General features: G+C 44.6%; 2 protein-coding genes across 5 annotated transcripts in view; one reads left to right on the forward strand and one right to left on the reverse strand.

Moving 5' to 3' along the window:
- The window catches only part of LOC130285461 (hexosaminidase D-like), a 75,127-nt gene that overhangs the window by 45,365 nt on the left and 9,002 nt on the right, over positions 1-20,760 (reverse strand). The gene's annotated exons all lie outside the window — the stretch shown is intronic.
- MLST8 (MTOR associated protein, LST8 homolog) overlaps positions 2,406-20,760 on the forward strand; it is a 55,606-nt gene continuing 37,251 nt past the window's right edge. Inside the window, exon 1 of the mRNA XM_056536888.1 lies at positions 2,406-2,426. The gene's annotated coding sequence lies outside the window, so the exon portion shown is untranslated. The remainder of the gene's footprint in view (positions 2,427-20,760) is intronic.

Here is a 20,760-nt window from a genome sequence, read left to right on the forward strand (position 1 = left end):
CGGGCCGACACGCCCCCTCAATACAACTCTATGGCAGAGCCGAAGCGCTGCGTTCGGCAATCTCCGGCTCTGCCATAGAGATGTATTGAGGGGGCGTGTCGGCGTGTCTATCTCGGCGGAGAGTCGGGGCCCCGTACAGAGAGATCGCGGGGGGCCCCAGCGGTCGGACCCCCCGCGATCTCAAACTTATCCCCTATCCTTAGGATAGGGGATAAGTTTTTCACCACTGGACTACCCCTTTAAAGGGGTATTCCAGGCTAAAACTTTTTTTTATATATATCAACTGGCTCCGGAAAGTTAAACAGATTTGTAAATTACAGTGTGAATTCAGGTAGAAAACAGCACATCTACAATCTTGTATAATGATCTACTTGCTTCTCAGCATAATATTAAAAACTAACAGGTTGTTATTATACATTTTTTATCAAAAAGTACAAGCCCACTCGCCACGTCAAGGCCACCTATCCAGAGTGGGTCCCCTAACATCTCTAGCATAAAATGGCGTAGCACTGGGCGGCGACCACCACCGCCGCGACACCAGCGTCCACGGGGGGGGGGGGGGATTGGGGGGAACGACCCACTGGCAGAGCGGCCCCAATGCCACTCAAACCAGTCTATGGGCCGCACCCGCCCGCAGACACAGCGCCACGGCAGCAACGGACGCCGCCCCCGCACCACACCAGTGTGAACAAGGTGTAATCGCTCACTTACCTTGCTCTCCCAGTCAGACTGGGAGGCTGCTAGGAAAGAAATGGCCCTAGTGTGGCTAATTACCACCTATATAGGGTTGGGCTGAGGGGATGGGGAAGAGTGCAGCACATGTTAAAAAAAAAAAAAAGGGGAAGATAGAAATTACAGTGTGAATTCAGGTAGAAAACAGACATGCTCGCACATCTACAATCTTGTATAATGATCTACTTGCTTCTCATCATAATATCAAAAACTAACAGGTTGTTATTATACATTTTTGATCAAAAAAGTACAAGCCCACTCGCCAACGTCAAGGCCACCTATTCAGAGTGGGTCCCTAACGTCCCTAGCATAAAATGGCGTAGCACGGGGCGGCGACCACCACCGCCGCGACACAAGCGTCCACGGGGGGGGGGGGACGACCCACTGGCAGAGCGGCCCCAATGCCCACTCAAACCAGTCTATGGGCCGCACCTGCCCGCAGACACAGCGCCACGGCAGCAACGGACGCCGCCCAGCACCACACCAGTGATTTGTAAATTACTTCTATTAAAGAATCTTAATCCTTCCAATAGTTATTAGCTTCTGAAGTTGAGTTGTTGTTTTCTGTCTAACTGCTTTCTGATGACTCACGTTCCGGGAGCTGTGCAGTTCCTATAGGTATATTCTCCCATCATGCACAGCTCCCAGGATGTGACATCATCATTGAGCAGTTAGACAGAAAACTTCAGAAGCTAATAACTATTGGAAGGATTAAAAATTTTTAATAGAAGTAATTTACGAATCTGTTTAACTTTCCGGAGCCAGTTGATATATATATAAAAAAAGGTTTAGCCTGGAATACCCCTTTAATGTTTTGCCAAGATGTACAACATAGAAAAAGTTTTTGAATCTGACGGTGCCCATTTAAACAGGGTTCTGCTGATTTTTCAACAAACAAAACATATGGCCTTCACACATAATAAATTCTGCTTGTACGGCACTAACTATACAGAAAGCTTCCCTGTCTATAGAGGTTGCTTACTACCAGCCACCCAACAAAGCACACGGCAAACATGTTGCTTACACCGGTTGCAATGTCTCCTTTTTGAGGCTGCAAACCTCCCGACTCAAACTTTCCTCAGTTGTGCAGGTTCTCATAGTCTCACTTGCAGATTGACTCTTCCCTAATTTTAAAACCCAGTGACAAGCTGTCTTCAGCACCTGTGCTGATCTGAACCACACTGAAAAGGCCCCACTACCAATCAGTCTATTATTTCATAAAAATCTAGGCACGAAAACAGGACTTAGCAAGATTAGTGGCGCAAGGGATTTTAACTATTTGTGGATTTCCCATATCTCTGCGCTGATGAAGCCAAGGAGAATACATATTGCTTATTTGTGCATGCATAATAAAACAATGTGTGGTGGCCCAGTACGGGAGTTGTGCCCTGTACCCTTGCGGCCCTGTCAGCCAGCCTCCTTACAGTGTCCCCTTATGTATAGATTGTTTGCCATGTGTTATACTGTATCATGTGAGTTGTCATGTGATTGTTACCAAGGAGATATCAGTGACCATGTGACTTAAGGGTGACCTATGGGACCCCACCAGAGTCTCCCCTATAAAAGCCCTGGGAGGAGCTAGTTCGCTCTCTTAGCTTTCTCTCTTTCTGCTGAGTTGCAGTGCAGTCAAGTCCTAGAGTGTGTCTGGAGTCCATAAGAGGCCTCAAGTCCGTCCAGCAGCCACAATTCTACAAGTAAGCTACAACCACAGCATTGTCAGTCTCAAGTCAAGTCAGCCACAGTCATCTATTGTCAAATTGTCCAAAACCACTGCAAGTCCCAGCGAGCCCTTAAGGTCTCTGAAGTCACTGGTCACCTCCTTGGGCCCTGGCTACACTGGTATAGACTGTACCATCTGTCACTCAGTAAAGCTATCGTTGTCCGTAACTTGGCGACGGAATCATTATTGCCCCCGTGCCTAGCCCAGGATCCAGCGGTATACCTTTGGGTGGTATTGAGGATAAACCATGCCCTGGCGTCACGAATACAAGGGGTTAATGCCATCTGCCCCTAGGGTAATTCCATCTGCCCTGCATCTCACACCCTCTACCACAAATGTGTTCTCTCTATGGCTTTATTGTACATGCACAAGAAGCCGGGAATAAAGCGAGGTGTACGTCCACCGGCTTCATAATCACATTGCACAAGAGCCAGAAGCTGGGGAAGGTGTCCAGGACTCTGACCCCTGTATGTAAAAAGTATATTTTCAGCAGAGAGCAAGGCAGAGCGGCATTCCTAGTGGTAGTTTTGGAATACTCAATCCAAGCTGTGCATCTAAAAACTAGCTACTAGGTTCCCTTTAATAAATAAGCATATATTAGTAAATACATTTATTCTACTATCTTGCTGTAGTTTTTCATGCTTTCCTTTCATTTCCGATGCAAAATGTCTGCTCCGTTGACTTCAATGCCTCACTTTCTGTACATTCCGTAACGGATTTCCCAATCCTGTTGTACACTCTAGCTGTGAATTCAGCCAACCCTGTCTCCCTCCCACAACACCTTTTTGGCTATAAACACACAGACAGGATCCTGAATTCCCAGCTAGAGTGTACAGCAGGAACAGGAGATCCATTGGAGGATGTGATTACTTTGGAATTTGGGCAATGAAGACAACAGGGCAGACAGTTTGCATTAGAAGTAGAACAAAAGCATGAAAGACCACAGAAAGGTTGTGGTAAAACTTTATTTACCAATATATGTTCATTTATTACAGATGTAAAAATAGATTCCATTATTGGAAAACCCTTTTCAACACTTACTTTAACCTGTCCAACTATTGTGTAGCCATTTTCTACATTCCTACTGATAGCAGGTTTCACAATTTTTTGGGGTTTAACTGTCTATGTATTTAGGGGCATCCTGACTCTCCCCTGACACATAATGTTGGGGAAGAGAAGGATTGGACAATTTCAAACTGCCTGATCCTTTTGTTCTAAGAGATAAGCCATCAGCAGAGGAGTCTGACAGCATCTTACCTCTCCTCTCCATCCAGAACTCATGAATGCACAGCCGGGTAGAACATTCATGTGTATGTAGGGATCAGGAGAGATAGCTGTCAGTCAACTGAATGTTTAGCTTACCTTTAGGTTGGCCATACAGATGAGATAGCCAAACTCACCAACATCATTGGGATCAGCCAACCATCTCATGTGTATAGTGGCCTTCCAACACTCTCTTAAAGGGGTACTCCGCCCATAGACATCTTATCCCCTATCCAAAGGACCCCCGCGATCTCGGCTGCGGGAGCCCACACATCCGGTGCACATAGCGAACTCGGCAATCTCGGCTGCGGCACCCCAGACATCCGGTGCACGTAGCGAACTTCGCTCTGTGCCGGATGACTGGCGATGCAGGGCGAAGGCTTGTGATGTCACGGCCGTGCCCCGCTCATGACGTCACAACTACGCCCCCTCAATTCAAGTCAATGGGAGGGGGCGTGATGGCCATGAACCACCGGTGCTGCACCCGATACTCTAAACGAACACCGGGTGCAGCAGGGAGATTGTGGGGGTCCACAGCAGTGGGACCCCCGCGGTGAGACATCTTATACCATATCCTTTGGATAGGGGATAAGATGTCTAGGGGCAGAGTACCCCTTTAATGGCAGATGTCAGGCTATTGGATTTAGACATATCAAAATGAATTGATCTTTAGAGGTAACATACAAGCCTACCATGAATGTGTATAGGGGGGACAGGAGGATAGCGGTAACCAAAATTTGTATTTTTGACGCTGAATGGCCATCTATAGTGCGAAGTTAATCAAAATGGAAAATTTTAAGCTGAACATGCTCTTTCGTCAGGTGAAGGTAAATGGGCACTGTCAGAATCAAAAACTTTTTATACCTTGTTCATCTTGGCAAAAACGATCTAATATACTTCATAAAAAATTGTTATCCCCTTTTTATAGAAATCATGGCTTATAAAAAATAAATAAAAAAAAAACACTAGGGGTCCCCATACCATCCAGAACATAATCCTGTCTGGCTCAGAATCATCTTTGTCCCAGCTGAAGCACAGGCCAGGACAAAATCCAGGAAGGAGGGCGGGACTAGCATTACTCTGTGCTCACTCCTGTCCTATCAAGAAAACAGAGAGGAGGGGGTTACAGGGCAGCCTGCTGTGATTGGATGAAGAGACCCAGTACAGCACAGCAGACTCAGTGAATAAGTGACTGCATGGTGAGTGAGGTCGGGCTTAGTATTCGCCTCGAGCACACCCCTTCCTGAGCAGTGGATGTCAGAATGAGTGAGCAGCAGAACAAAGGGATTTTTAAGCCAAATACAGAACCTAGACACATAAAATAGACGTATAAAGCATCCGCATGACCTAGTGAATAACACATAGAAGCATTATTATTTTTCTGTGATATGACAGGTATGCATTAAACAACATACAATCTCTTTAGTTGACCCAGGATAGGACTTAAAGGGCTACTCCAGTGGAAAACTTTTTTTCATTTATTTTTTTATCAACTGGTGCCAGAAAGTTAAACAGATTTGTAAATTACTTCTATTAAGAAATCTTTATCCTTCCAGTACTTTTAGCAGCTGTATGCTACAGAGGAAATTATTTTCTTTTTTAATTTCTTTTTTGTCTGGACTGTACAGTTCCTGACACGGACAGAGGTGTCTGCAGAGAGCACTGTGGACAAGACTAAAAAGAAATTCAAAAAGAAAAGAATTTCCTCTGTAGCATAAAGCTGCTAAGAAGTACTGGAAGGATAAAGATTTTTTTAATAGAAGTAATTTACAAATCTGTTTAACTTTCTGGCACCAGTTTTCCCCCGGAGTACCCCATTAATCTAAAAAAGCAACCATGACACTGTTATTGTTAAAGGGGTACTCCGCTGCCCTGTGTCGGAAGCTCCGCTCCCCAGCGTCCGGAAGTTTATTGTTCCGAACGCTGTGTGCGGGCTTCCGTGTTCAGGGCTGCCCCTCGTGACGTCACGCCCGCCCCCTCAACGAAAGTCTATTGGAAGGGGGCGGCCATCGCGCCGCCTTCGCATAGACTTTCGCTGAGGGGGCGGGCGTGACGTCCCGAAGGGGGCGGGCGTGACGTCCCGAGGGGGGACCCTGAACACGGAAGCCCGCACACAGCGTTCGGAACAATAAACTTCCGGACGCTGGGGAGCGGAGCTTCCGACACAGGGCAGCGGAGTACCCCTTTAAGCACAAACCTCGTGTGATCTACAAGTATTTACCGAACATATTTATAGGATTTTGCACCACATAGACTACCTATGACTATGGAACAGATATAATACCTGGCGGCTGTGACGTTTAGGGCTTATTCACACTGCTTTTGCAATGTGAAAAGAAAACTCTCCTAATGTATGTGGCATACAGCTGAATATTAGAGATGAGCGAATTTACAGTAAATTCGATTCGTCACGAACTTCTCGGCTCGGCAGTTGATGACTTTTCCTGCATAAATTAGTTCAGCTTTCAGGTGCTCCGGTGGGCTGGAAAAGGTGGATACAGTCCTAGCAGACTCTTTCCTAGGACTGTATCCACCTTTTCCAGCCCACCGGAGCACCTGAAAGCTGAACTAATTTACGCAGGATAAGTCATCAACTGCCGAGCCGAGAAGTTCGTGACGAATCGAATTTACTGTAAGTTCGCTCATCTCTACTGAATATGTTGACTACTATCTTTAATATCCCTAGGACCCATTATACCCTATGGATACAGTTGGTATATAAAAGTGGTTACCTAGAGGTTTATTAAAGGGAACTAGTCTGCTTTCTCCTTGTACCAGTTTTGATAAGATATAGGGCAATAAAGAACCATTTTACTATCAATCTAAAGCAGGACAGGCGAGTCAAACCTACGTGGAGCTGATAAAAGGCACCAACTAGGAAGTGGTTATCCCCGTCATGGGGAGTGGCAGACACACCTCATGTATGAGAACGCTGGCAAATTCCTATAAATAGGAAAGAATATGTAGAGCAGTGTTAACCAACCAGTGGTTTCCAAACTGGACACCTCCAGATGTTGCAAAACTACAACTCCCAGCATGCTCGGACAGCCAACGGCTGTCCGAGCATGCTGGGAGTTGTAGTTTTGCAACAGCTGTAGGCACCCAGCCATATTAAAATAAGAGTTGGGTCACCAGCTGGTACTGACTTAACCCCTTAACCCCTTAAGGACTGAGCCCTTTTTCACCTTAAGGACTCGGCCATTTTTTGCTCATCTGACCACTGTCACTTTAAACATTAATAACTCTGGAATGCTTTTAGTTATCAATCTGATTCTGAGAAAGTTTTTTTGTGACATATTCTACTTTAACTTAGTGGTAAAATTTTATGGTAACTTGCATCCTTTCTTGGTGAAAAATCCCAAAATTTGATGAAAAATGTGAAAATTTTGCATTTTTCTAACTTTGAAGCTCTCTGCTTGTAAGGAAAATGGATATTCAAAATATATATTTTTTTTTTATTCACATATACAATATGTCTACTTTATGTTTGCATCATAAAATTGATGAGTTTTTACTTTTGGAAGACACCAGAGGGCTTCAAAGTTCCGCAGCAATTTTCCAATTTTTCACAAAATTTTGAAACTCGCTTTTTTTCAGGGACCAGTTCAGGTTTGAAGTGGATTTGAAGGGTCTTCATATTAGAAATACCCCATAAAAGACCCCATTATAAAAACTGCACCCCCCAAAGTATTCAAAATGACATTCAGTCAGCGTTTTAACCCTTTAGGTGTTTCACAGGAATAGCAGCAAAGTGAAGGAGAAAATTCACAATCTTCATTTTTTACACTCGAATGTTTTTGTAGACCCAATTTTTGAATTTTTGCAAGGGGTAAAACGGAGAAAATTTTTACTTGTATTTGAAACCCAATTTCTCTCGAGTAAGCACATACCTCATATGTCTATGTTAATTGTTCGGCGGGCGCAGTAGAGGGCTCAGAAGGGAAGGAGCGACAAATGGTTTTTGGGGGGCATATCACATTTAGGAAGCCCCTATGGTGCCAGAACAGCAAAAAAAACCACATGGCATACCATTTTGGAAACTAGACCCCTCGGGGAACATAACAAGGGGTAAAGTAAACCTTAATACCCCACAGGTGATTCACAACTTTTGCATACGTAAAAAAAAAAAAAAAAAAAATTCCCTAAAATGCTTGGTTTCCCAAAAGTTTTACATTTTTAAAAAGGGTAATAGCAGAAAATACCCCCCAAATTTGAAGCCCAATTTCTCCCGATTCAGAAAACACCCCATATGGGGGTGAAAAGTGCTCTGCTGGCGCACTACAGGTCTCAGTAGAGAAGGAGTCACATTTGGCTTTTTTGAAGGAAATTTTGCTCTGGGGGCATGCCGCATTTAGGAAGCCCCTATGGTGCCAGAACAGCAAAAAAAAAACACATGGCATACTATTTTGGAAACTAGACCCCTCGGGGAACGTAACAAGGGGTTAAGTGAACCTTAATACCCCACAGGGGTTTGACGATTTTTGCATATGTAAAAAAAATAATTTTTTTTTTACCTAAAATGCCTCTTTTCCCAAAAATTTTACATTTTTAAAAAGGGTAAAAGCAGAAAATACCCCCCAAAATTTGTAACACAATTTCTCCCGAGTACGGTGATACCCCATATGTGACCCTAAACTGTTGCCTTGAAATACGACAGGGCTCCAAAGTGAGAGCGCCATGCGCATTTGAGGCCTAAATTAGGGACTTGCATAGGGGTGGATATAGGGGTATTCTACGCCAGTGATTCCCAAACAGGGTGCCTCCAGCTGTTGTAAAACTCCCAGCATGCCTGGACAGTCAGTGGCTATCTGGCAATACTGGGAGTAGTTGTTTTGCAACAGCTGGAGGCTCCGTTTTGGAAACAGTGGCGTACCAGACGTTTTTCATTTTTATTGGGGAGGGGGGCTGTGTAGGGGTATGTGTATATGTAGTGATTTTAACTTTTTATTTTATTGTGTGTTAGTGTAGTGTAGTGTTTTTAGGGTACAGTCACACGGGCGGGGGTTCACAGTAGTTTCACGCTGGCAGTTTGAGCCGCAGCTCAAACTTGCAGCCGGATACTTACTGTAATCCTCCGCCCATGTGAGTGTACCCTGTACGTTCACATTGGGGGGGGGGGGGGGGGAAGAACATCCAGCTGTTGCAAAACTACAACTCCCAGCATGTACGGTCTATCAGTGCATGCTGGGAGTTGTAGTTTTGCAACCGCTGGAGGCTCCGTTTTGGAAACAGTGGCGTACCAGACGTTTTTCATTTTTATTGGGGAGGGGGGTTGTATAGGGGTATGTGTATACGTAGTGTTTTTTACTTTTTATTGTGTGTTAGTGTAGTGTTTTTAGGGTACAGTCACACGGGCGGGGGTTCACAGTAGTTTCTCGCTGGCAGTTTGAGCTGCGACAGAAAATTTGCCGCAGCTCAAACTTGCAGCCGGATACTTGCTGTAATCCTCCGCCCATGTGAGTGTATCCCGTACGTTCACATTGGGGGGGGGGGGGGGGACATCCAGCTGTTGCAAAACTACAACTCCCAGCATGTCAGTGCATGCTGGGAGTTGTAGTTTTGCAACAGCTGGAGGCACACTGGTTGTGAAACACAGAGTTTGGTAACAAACTCAGTGTTTTGCAACCAGTGTGCCTTCAGCTATCGCAAAAGCTACAACCCCCAGCATGTACGGACAGCGGAAGGGCATGCTGGGTCTTGTAGTTATGCAACAGCTGGAGGCATACTACTTTGGCTGGGGATGCTGGGGACTGTAGTTATGCAACAGCTGGAGACACACTGGTTTGCTACATAACTCAGTGTGCCTTCAGCTGTTGCAAAACTACAACTCCCAGCAGTCACCGACAGCCAACGGGCATGCTGGGAGTTGTAGTTATGCAACCAGCAGATGCACTACTACAACTCCCAGCATGCACTTTAGCTGTTGGTGCAAGCTGGGAGTTGTAGTTACACAACAGCTGAAGGTACACTTTTCCATAGAAAAAATGTGCCTCCAGCTGTTGCAAAACTACAAGTCTCAGCATGCCCATACGGGCATGCTGGGAGTTGTGGTGGTCTGCCTCCTGCTGTTGCATAACTACAGCTCCCAGCATGCCCTTTTTGCATGCTGGGAGCTGTTGCTAAGCACTCACCTCCAACGATCCAGCCGCACAGGTCAGTCCCTCGTCGTCGCCGCCGCGGCCGTCGCTCCTGGGGCCCCGATCCCAACATTGACGCCGGGGATCGGGGTCCCCAGCACCTGGGGTGCACGTCCTGCACCCACTCACGTCCTCCGGAAGAGGGGCGGAGTGGGTTGCGGGAGTGACACCCGCAGCAGGCGCCCTGATTGGTCGGCCGGTAATCCGGCCGACGAATCAGGGCGATCGTGAGGTGGCACCAGTGCCACCTCACCCCTGCAGGCTCTGGCTGTTCGGGGCCGTCGGAGACGGCCCCGAACAGCCTGTAATTCCGGGTCACCGGGTCACTGGAGACCCGATTGACCCGGAATCTGCCGCAGATCGCTGGACTGAATTGTCCAGCGATCTGCGGCCATCGCCGACATGGGGGGGCATAATGACCCCCCTGGGCGATATGCCCCGATGCCTGCTGAACGATTTCAGCAGGCATCGGGCACAGGCTCCCCTCCGGCTAGCGGCGGGGGGCCGGGATTTGACAGGACGTACTCAAACGTCCTGAGTCCTTAAGGACTCGGAAAAGGGGCCGTTTGAGTACGTCCTGCGTCCTTAAGGGGTTAAGGACTCAGCCCATTTGGACCTTAAGGACTCAGACAATTTTATTTTTACGTTTTCGTTTTTTTTCCTCTTCCCCTTCAAAAAATCATAACTCTTTTATATTTTCATCCACAGACTAGTATGAGGGCTTGTTTTTTGCGCGACCAGTTGTCCGTTGTAATGCCATCACTCACTTTACCATAAAATGTATGGCGCAACCAAAAAAATACTATTTGTGTGGGGAAATTAAAAAGAAAAACGCAATTTAGCAAATTTTGGAAGGTTTTCTTTTCACGCCGTACAATTTATGGTAAAAATGACATGTGTTCTTTATTCTGAGGGTCAATACGATTAAAATGATACCCATGATAACAAATTTTTCTATTACTGTTGCGCTTAAAAAAAATCGCAAACTTTTTAACCAAATTAGTAGGTTTAAAATCCCCCTATTTTGAAGACCTATAACTTTTTCATTTTTCCGTATACGCGGCGGTATGAGGGCTCATTTTTTGTGCCGTGAGCTGTACTTTTTATTAATACCATATTTGCTTATACAAAACTTTTATTACATTTTTTATAAAAATTTTTGGGAATAAAATGTTATAAAAAAAGCAGCTATTTTGGACTTTTTTTTTTTTTACGTTCACGCCGTTCACCATACGGGATCATTTACATTTTATTTTAATAGTACAGATATTTACGCACGCGGCGATACCAAATATGTATATAAAATAATTTATTTACACTTTTTGGGGGTAAAATAGGGAAAATGGGACAATTTACGTTTTTATTGGGGGAGGGGGTTTTCCACATTTTTTTAACTTTATTTTTTTACTTTTATTTTTACACTCTTATAGTCCCCATAGGGGACTATTTATAGCAACCATTCGATTGCTAATCCTGTTCAGTGCTATGTATAGGACACAGCACTGATCAGCATTATCGGTCATCTTCTGCTCTGGTCTGCGGGAAGGCAGATCAGAGCAGAAGACTCCCGGAAGACAGCGGAAGCAGGTGAGGGGACCTCCGTCTGCCGTGCAGGATGATCGGATCGCCGCGGCAGCGCTGCGGGCGATCCGATCATCCTGTTAAGTGATCGCGATGCTGCAGATGCCATGATCTGTATTGATCACGGCATCTGAGGGGTTAATGGGATCGCGGGTGTCCGCCATTACCGGCGGGTCCCTGGCTGTGATCCACAGCCGGGATCTGCCGCGCATGATGCCGGCATCGCTCCGATGCCCGCGGTTATGCTCAGGACGTAAATGTACGTCCTGGTGCGTTAAGTACCACATCACCAGGATGTACATTTACATCCTGCGTCGTTAAGGGGTTAAAGGGGTATTCCAGAAAAAAAAAATTCTTTTATATCAACTGGCTCCAGAAAGTTAAACAGATTTGTAAATTACTTCTATTAAAAAATCTTAATCCTTTCAATAATTATCAGCTGCCGAAGTTGAGTTGTTGTTTTCTGCCTGGCAACAGTGCTCTCTGCTGACATCTCTGCTTGTCTCAGGAACTGCACAGAGTAGAAGAGGTTTGCTATGGGGATTTGCTTCTAAACTGGGCGGTTCCCGAGACACGTGTCATCAGAAAGAACTTATACAGAAAAGAACAACGCAACTTTAGCAGCTCATAAGTACTGAAAGGATTAAGATTTTTTAATAGAAGTAATTTACAAACCGGCTATCACCCACCCGCTTGTTTGTCATCTCTATCCACCTCCCTGCTTTTCTGCCATCATACAAGCATGAAATAAAAGCACCTTCAAAAGAAATCGCCTGGTATCCGAGGTGAGTGCTCCAATGTGCACGTCTGTCTTTTCTACTTGTGAAGTATTTGAAGTCTATCCAAACTTGTGTAGCACCACACACACCTAGGATCATTAATGCTGGCTGTACACATACCTGTTTGCAATGAGGGGAGTCTCCTCCGCATCGGAGTCGTGAACTAGTAACAGTGCCAGGTCTATTCTTCCCTTTTTACCGCATTCATTTACAAATCTGTTTAACTTTCTGGAGCCAGTTGATATATAAAAAAAAGTTTTTTCCTGGATAATCCCTTTAATATAGCTAAATATGTATTATGTCCCAGTATTGTTACTGTTCTTTTAAATGGGCAGATTCATAAAAAAAATTTTTTACATTTTTTAAAATGTTTTATTTGTGTTTTTAACTCCTTGGGGACGAAGCCCATTATAACCCTAAGGACGGGAGATTTTTTTGCAATTCTGACCACTGTCACTTTATGTATTAATAACTCTGATGCTTTTACTTTTCATTCTGATTCCGACATATTCTACTTTATGTTAGTGGTAAATTTTTGTCGATACTTGCATAATTTCTTGGTGAAAAATGCAAAAATTTGAATAAAAAACAGAAAATTTTGCATTTTTCTAACTTTGAAGCTCTCTGCTTGTAAGGAAAATAAACATTCTAAAATTTTGATTCACATATACAATATGTCTACTTTATGTTTGCATCATAAAGTTGACCTGTTTTTACTTTTGGAAAACATCAGAGGGCTTCAAAGTTCAGAAACAATTTTCCAATTTTTCACCAAATTTTCAAAATCGGAATTTTTTTGAAGTGGATTTGAAGGGTCTTCATATTAGAAATACCCCATAAATGACCCCATTAAAAAAAATTGCACCCCTCAAAGTATTCAAAATGACATTCAGTAAGTTTGTTAACCCTTTAGGTGTTTCACAGGAATAGCAGGAAAGTGAAGGAGAAAATTCTAAATCTTAATTTTTTACACTCGGATGTTCTTGTAGACCCAGTTTTTGAAATTTTACAAGGGGTAAAAGGAGAAAAAGCCCCCCAAAATTTGTAACCCAATTTCTCTCGAGTAAGGAAATACCTCATACGTGTATGTCAAGTGTTCGGCGGGCGCAGTAGAGCGCTCAGAAGGGAAGGAGCGACAGAGGGATTTTGGAGAGTGAGTTTTGCTGAAATGGTTTTTGGGGGCATGTCGCATTTAGGAAGCCCCTATGGTGCCAGAACTGCAAAAAAAAAAACACATGGCATACTATTTTGGAAACTACACCCCTCAAGGCATGTAATAAGGGGTCCGGTGAGCCTTAACACCCCACAGGTGTTTGACGACTTTTCGTTAAATTCGGATGTGCAAATGAAAAAAAAAACATTTTTCACTAAAGTGCAGGTTTTTCCCCCAAATTTACCATTTCTACAAAGGGTAATGGGAGAAAAATCCCCCCAAAATTTGTAACGCAATTTCTCCCGAGTACGGAGATACCCCATATGTGGCCCTAAACTGTTGCCTTGAAATACGACAGGGCTCTGAAGTGAGAGAGCGCCATGTACATTAGAGGCCTAAATTAGGAATTTGCAGTAGGGGTGGACCCGGATACAAGGACGGGGCTTGTCTCCACCAAAACCCTACAGCAGTGTCTCCCACAGGGTGCCTCCAGCTGTTGCAAGACTCCCAGCCTGCCAGGACAGTCTATGGCTGTCCGGCAACACTGGGAGTTGTGGTTTTGCCACAGCTGGAGGCGCTGTTTAGGAAACACTGCCGTATGAGACGTTTTTCATTTTTATTGGGGCGGGGGGTGTATATGTAGTGTTTTACTTTTTATTATTTGTTAGTGTTGTGTTTTTAGGGTACATTCACACAGGCAGGGGTTCACAGTAAGTTTCCTTGAAGGAAACCCACTGTAAACCCGCCCGTGTGAATGTACCCTGTACATTCACATGGAGGGGGGGGTCCCCAAACCTTCAGCTGTGGCAAAATGACAACTCCCAGAATGCACTGACAGACCGTACATGCTGGGAGTTGTAGTTTTACAACAGCTGTAGGCACACTGGTGGGGAACCACTGAGTTAGCAAACAGACTCTAGCTCAGTGATTCCAACCCATGTGCCTCCAGCTGTTGCAAGACTACAACCCCCAGCATGTACGGTCTGTCAGTGCACTCTGGGAGTTGTAGTTTTGCAGCTTTTAGAAGGCCACAGTGAAGATCACTTATCGCGATCTTCACTGCAGCCTTCTCAGCTGCACTTTCCGGCCTCCGCTCTTCCTCCTGCCGCCGCTGCTCCGGGATGCTGCTGCCGGTCCGGGTAAGCCGGGCCATGTCCCCCCCCTCGCCGCCCATGTTCCCCCCGCTCTGTACCGACTTCGATCGGTGCGCAGAGCGGGGGGAAATGAACTCTAACCCACCGCCCCCCTCTTGCCATTGGTGGTCAGCCTGACCGACCAATGGCAAGGGATAGAAGGGGGTGGCAACACTGCCACCTCGCTCCTATGCTTTAGGCTGGTCGGAGCTGTCTCTGACAGCTCCGATCAGTCTAATTTTCCAGGAGATCGGGTCACCAGTGACCCGATTTGCCCGGATCACGGCAAATCGCAGGTCTGAATTGACCTGCGATTTGCTGCGATCGCCGATATGGGGGGGTCTCAGGACCCCCCTAGGCATTGCCAGGGGATGCCTGCTGATAGATATCAGCAGGCATCCCGGTCCGATCACCGCCCGGCGAGCGGCAGTGATCGGAAATAACGAGGGTGTATGGATACGCCTTCCGTCCTTAAAGAGTACCTGTCATCAACAAAAACTTTTAATATGTTGTTCATAATCATTAATGAAGACATATTGTAATATATCTTCATTAAAAAATATTAATATTTATAACAGTTTTTTCATTTTATACTTTTGGCCACTAGGGGTCACTCTTCTATGCCTGGTCTGCAAGCAGCATCTTATGCTTTTCATAGTAAGTGTACAGCTTTTAGGACTAATGCTGACAGGGTTCTGGTCCTTCCACAGGAAGTTCAGTACTCTCAGCTCACAGGCTTGTAGCTCACAGTGAGCTGAGAGTACTGAACTTCCGGTGGAAGGACCAGAACCCTGTCAGCATTAGTCCTAAAAGCTGTATACTTACTATGAAAAGCATAAGATGCTGCTTGCAGACCAGGCATAGAAGAGTGACCCCTAGTGGCCAAAAGTATAACATGAAAAAACTGGTATAAATATTAATATTTTTTAATGAAGATATATTACAATATCTCTTCATTAATGATTATGAACAACATATTAAAAGTTTTTGTTGATGACAGGTACTCTTTAAGTGACGGGACGCGAGGGCGTATGCATACGCCCTTTCAACACAGGGCGCCTCCAGCTGTTTCACTTCTACAACTCCCAGCATGCCCTGACAGCCAATAGATGTCAGGGCAAGCTGGAAGTTGTAGTGGTGAAACAGCTGGAGGCACCCTGTGTTGATGAACTAAGGGCGGAAGTCGGCCCCCCAGCAGGCATCAGTGACGTTGTGCCTGCTGGGAACGTCTGCCTGGTAGTGAGCACACTGCCAGGCAGACAAAAAAGCATTTTTAATATAGTAAAAAAAAATGTTTTAAAGCAGGGAGATGGGCAAAAGGCAGAGACAGAAAAAAAACGGTGGGAGCTACACTTTAGGTTCAATAGAATAAACATAGTCTATTAGTGGCAGTCTATTAGTCATAGGAAGGATCGGCGCCACCTATAGGCAAATGAAGAACGCTCTCTTGATGGGGCACAGCTCTTCCCAGTACAAGTTACTGCTTACTGTGACTCACTGAACCTGATCGCACCAGCATTGTTACAGTATGTCACCCCAGTAGTAAGGAGATTACATGAGAAGGAGGTTTGTTACAGTCAGGGCTGTGGTGTCGGTAGATAAATGTTCCGACTCTGACTCCACAGTTTTTTGTACTTCTGACTCCGACTCCTCTGTATTAATATGCGAATGTATTTATAAACACTTACAGTTGAATCCAAGAAGCTGTTCCACCAAGTTCTTCTAAGCTCTTCTAACAGAGAGAGGTAATTGGGCAGAAGCTGCTGCCTTCTCCTTTTTGTGTGCTGATCTGCTGCTGAAGATAGGGCAGTGGGAGGATCCAGGAAGGGGCATTTATTATAAAACACGATTTCCCTAGTAGAATCCCATAGTCATGTTTAATGTTTAAGCTAACAATCAGAGTTTACAAGTTTTTATAGCCTTAGCTGAATGGCAGCAGTTTTTCCAATGGTTTACAGCTTCAGTCTTGAACTATTGACCCTCCATTCCCTTCACTTATACAAGTGTCTCTAGTCCTACAAAAAAACATATTTACTTAATCCCTTATCAGTGAGAGGCTAAGTTACCCATGGGTTCCCTGTAACAGCAGAACACAACTCTACGGAAAGTATAAGTATTGCTGCTCCTAATTGTGCGTTGTGTGCCATATAGTGAAGCACATGAAAAGCGTCTTCGTTTTGCGGTTACGTGAGGCGCTGCATGCATTGGTCTTTATTCTTACAGTAGAGAAGTCATTAATTATAACTTTTTGTGAATTGGGACATTTAAACTTGTTTTTTTTTTTTTTATTCAAATCTAAATTTAGTAGGAGTCAGAGTCGGTATATTGTTTGCCGACTCCAGGTACCTCAAATTTCGTCCGACTCCGACTCCCGGCCCTGGTTACAGTGTGTCACCCCAGTAGTAAGGAGATTACATGAGGAGGAGGTTTGTTACAGTGTGTCACCCCAGTAGTAAGGAGATTACATGAGGAGGAGGTTTGTTACAGTGTGTCATCCCAGTAGTAAGGAGATTACATGAGGAGGAGGTTTGTTACAGTGTGTCACCCCAGTAGTAAGGAGATTACATGAGGAGGAGGTTTGTTACAGCGTCGGGTAAGGAGATTACATGAGGAGGAGGTTCGTTACAGTGTGTCACCCCAGTAGTAAGGAGATTATATGAGGAGGAGGTTGGTTACAGTGTGTCACCCCAGTAATAAGGAGATTACACGAGGAGGAGGTTTGTTACAGTGTGTCACCCCAGTAGTAAGGAGATTACATGAGGAGGAGGTTTGTTACAGTGTCACCCCAGTGGTAAGGAGATTACATGAGGAGGAGGTTTGTTTACAGTGTCACCCCAGTGGTAAAGAGATTACATGAGGAGGGGGTTTGTTACAGTGTGTCACCCCAGTAGTAAGGAGATTAAATGAGGAGGAGGTATGTTACAGTGTGTCATCCAAGTGGTAAGGTGATTACGTAAAGGAGGAGGATTGTTACAGTGTGCCACCCCAATATAAGGGGATTACATGAGGAGGAGGGTTGTTACATTGTGTCATCCCAGTAGTAAGGAGATTACATGAGGAGGGGGTTTGTTACATTGTGTCACCCCAGTAGTGAGATTACATGAGGAGGAGGTTTGTTACAGTGTGTCACCCTAGTAGTAAGGAGATTACATGAGGAGGAGGTTTGTTACAGTGTGTCATCCCAGTAGTAAGGGGATTACATGAGGAGGGGTTTGTTACAGTGTGTCACCCCAGTAGTAAGGCAATTACATAAGGAGGAGGTTTGTTACAGTGTCCCCCCCCCCCCCAGTAGTAAGGAGATTACATATGGAGGAGGTTTGTTACAGTGTGTCACCCCAGTAGTAAGGAGATTACATAAGGAGGAGGTTTGTTACAGTGTGTCTCCCCAGTAGTAAGGAGATTACATGAGGAGGAGGTATGTTACAGTGTATCATCCCAGTAGTGAGATGACTACATGAGGAGGAGGTTTGTTAGTCTGTCAACCCCGTAATAAGGTGGGGCGTGTCAAAGATCGAGGCCAATGAGCGGGGTCAAGGGGTGCCAAAATAAGCTGTTGCCTAGGGTGACAAAAATCCTTGCACCAGCCCTGATCCAAGGTTCTGCTTGTATACTTGAATTCTGTGGGACTCCTGTCCGCACAAAATTAAATTATTTATTTGTGAAATGGAACGAAAGTAGTCACAAGTAAACTACATTTGGTCAAACAGACACTTTATATACCGTAATCCCAGAAAAAAAACTTTCAAATGGTGATGTTAGATCCTGACTTACCTGCGCCAATGTCTTGGCTCATTGTCACTATGGGGGTTTGTCAAGATCTCCTCTTATGTGTCTCATGTTAAAGGGGTACTCCGGTGGAAAACTTTTTTAATTTAAATCAACTGATGCCGGAAAGTTAAACAGATTTGTAAATTACTTCTATTAAAAAATCTTAATCCTTACAGTACTTATTAGCGGCTGTATACTACAGAGGAAATTCTTTTCTTTTTGGATTTCTTTTCTGTCTGACTACAGTGCTCTCTGCTGACACCTCTGTCCATGTCAGGAACTGTCCAGAGCAGGCGAAAATCCCCATAGCAAACATATGCTGCTCTGGACGGTTGCTAAAATGGACAGAGGTGTCAGCAGAGAACACTGTGGTTGTGACAGAAAAGAAATCCCAAAAGAAAAGAATTTCCTCTGTAGTATACAGTCTCTAATAAGTACTGGAAGGATTAAGAATTTTTAATAGAGGTGATTTACAAATCTGGAGGAAAAAAATGGTAGAGAGGCTCGTATTAACCTAGTGACCAATGGCTTGAGCTACCCAAATAGCACCTATACCCACGGTGCCGAAAGAGGGGAGATACAAATGAAAGAAATTGGGGCTCAGAGTCTTGAATATTGGATTAAATTAAAAAGTTTATTAACCTTTTAAGGACTCAGGGCATACCTGTGCGCCCTGAGCCCGTTCCCGGTGTGAAAAACGGGGTCACGCCGTGACCCCGCATCACACCGGGTAGGTCCCGGCTGCTAACGATAGCCGGGACCCTGGGCTAACAGCGTGCAGCACCGATCGTTGTGCCGCGCGCTGTTAACTCTTCAGACGCGGCGATCAACTTTGATTGCCGCGTCTGAAGGGTTAACAGCATGCGGCACAACGATCGGTACCGCATGCTGTTAGGTCCTGGCTATCGTTAGCAGCCGGGACCTACCCGGTGTGATGGGGGGTCACGGCGTGACCCCATTTTTCACACCGGGACCGGGCTCAGGGCGTATAGGTATGCCCTGAGTCCTTAAGAGGTTAATAAACTTTTTTATGAAAACGAAAGTGAACACTTCCCGGCAGCTCAGTCGGGCTGATCGGGACATCGCGATAAAATCCTAATGTTCCGATCAGCTGGGACGCAGACGGAGGTCTCCTTACCTCTCTCCGCGGCGTCCGATCGGGGTTTGATTGCTCCAAGCCTGAGCTACAGGCTTGAGGAATCGAGCCCCTATCTCGCTGATCCGTGCAAAGCTATGGCTTTGCAGGGATCAGCATAAGAGATCAGTGTGTGCAGTGTTATAGTCCCCTATGGGAGCTATAGCACTGCAAAAAAAAAAGTGAAAAAAAAAGTTAACAAAGGTCATTTAACCCCTTCCCTAATAAAAGTTTGAATCACCCCCCTTTTCCCATAAAAAAAACTGTGTAAATAAAAATAAAAATTAACATATGTGGTAACGCCACGTGCGTAAATGTCCGAACTATAAAATGATATCATTAATTAAACCGCACGGTCAATGGCGTATGCGCAAAAAATTTCCTAAGTCTAAAATAGCGTATTTTTGGTCACTTTTTATATCATAAAAAAAAGAATAAAAAGCGATCAAAAAGTCCAATCAACACGAAAATGGTACCGATAAAAACTTCAGAACACGTCACAAAAAATGAGCCTACATACCAGCCCGTTCGCGGAAAAATAAAAAAGTTACAGGGGTCAGAAGATGACAATTTTAAACGTATACATTTTCCTGCATGTTATGATTTTTTTCATCTGTTTTAACCGTATAGACCTACAGAATAAAGAGAAGGTGTCATTTTGACCAAAAAATGCACTGCGTAGAAACGGAAGCCCCCAAAATTACAAAATGAAATTTTTTCTTCAATTTTGTCGCACAATGATTTTTTTTTTCTGCTTAGCCGTGGATTTTTGGGTAAAATGACTAATGTCACAGCAAAGTAGAATTTGTGGCGCAAAAAATAAGCCATCATATTGATTTTTAGGTGCAAAATTTTAAGTGTTATGATTTTTAGAAGGTGATGAGGAAAAAATGAAAAACGCTGAGTCCTTAAGGGGTTAAGGTTACATCGTACTGCCGCTGCATACTAGGAGACGGCAGTGTCTCCAGCTGCGAGCCCTCTGCATAGAGGATCGGAACTTATCTCATAAGCGCTGTTTTACATTCAAAATTGCCGCTGCATATATAGGAGACGGCAGTGTCTCCAGCAGCGAATCCTCGGCACAGAGGATTAGAACTTATTACAAAACACTGCAATTTTATTATTCATTTGTCATATTGCCGCTGCATAATTCAGGAGACGGCAGTGTCTCCAGCTGCGAGCCCTCTACACAGAGGATTGGAACCTGAACAAAAGTATATACAAACCATTCATTTTTGCTGTATTCTATTCAAGACTTTCTCTTCCAACTGGATACAAATATTTGTGAAAATAGTAACTCAAACTGTTATATTACTGCTATTCACAAATCACCAATTCCGATCATCCTTATAGATACGT

The sequence above is a fragment of the Hyla sarda genome, chromosome 8, assembly GCF_029499605.1.
Source record: "Hyla sarda isolate aHylSar1 chromosome 8, aHylSar1.hap1, whole genome shotgun sequence".
Classification (NCBI taxonomy): Eukaryota; Metazoa; Chordata; class Amphibia; order Anura; family Hylidae; genus Hyla; species Hyla sarda.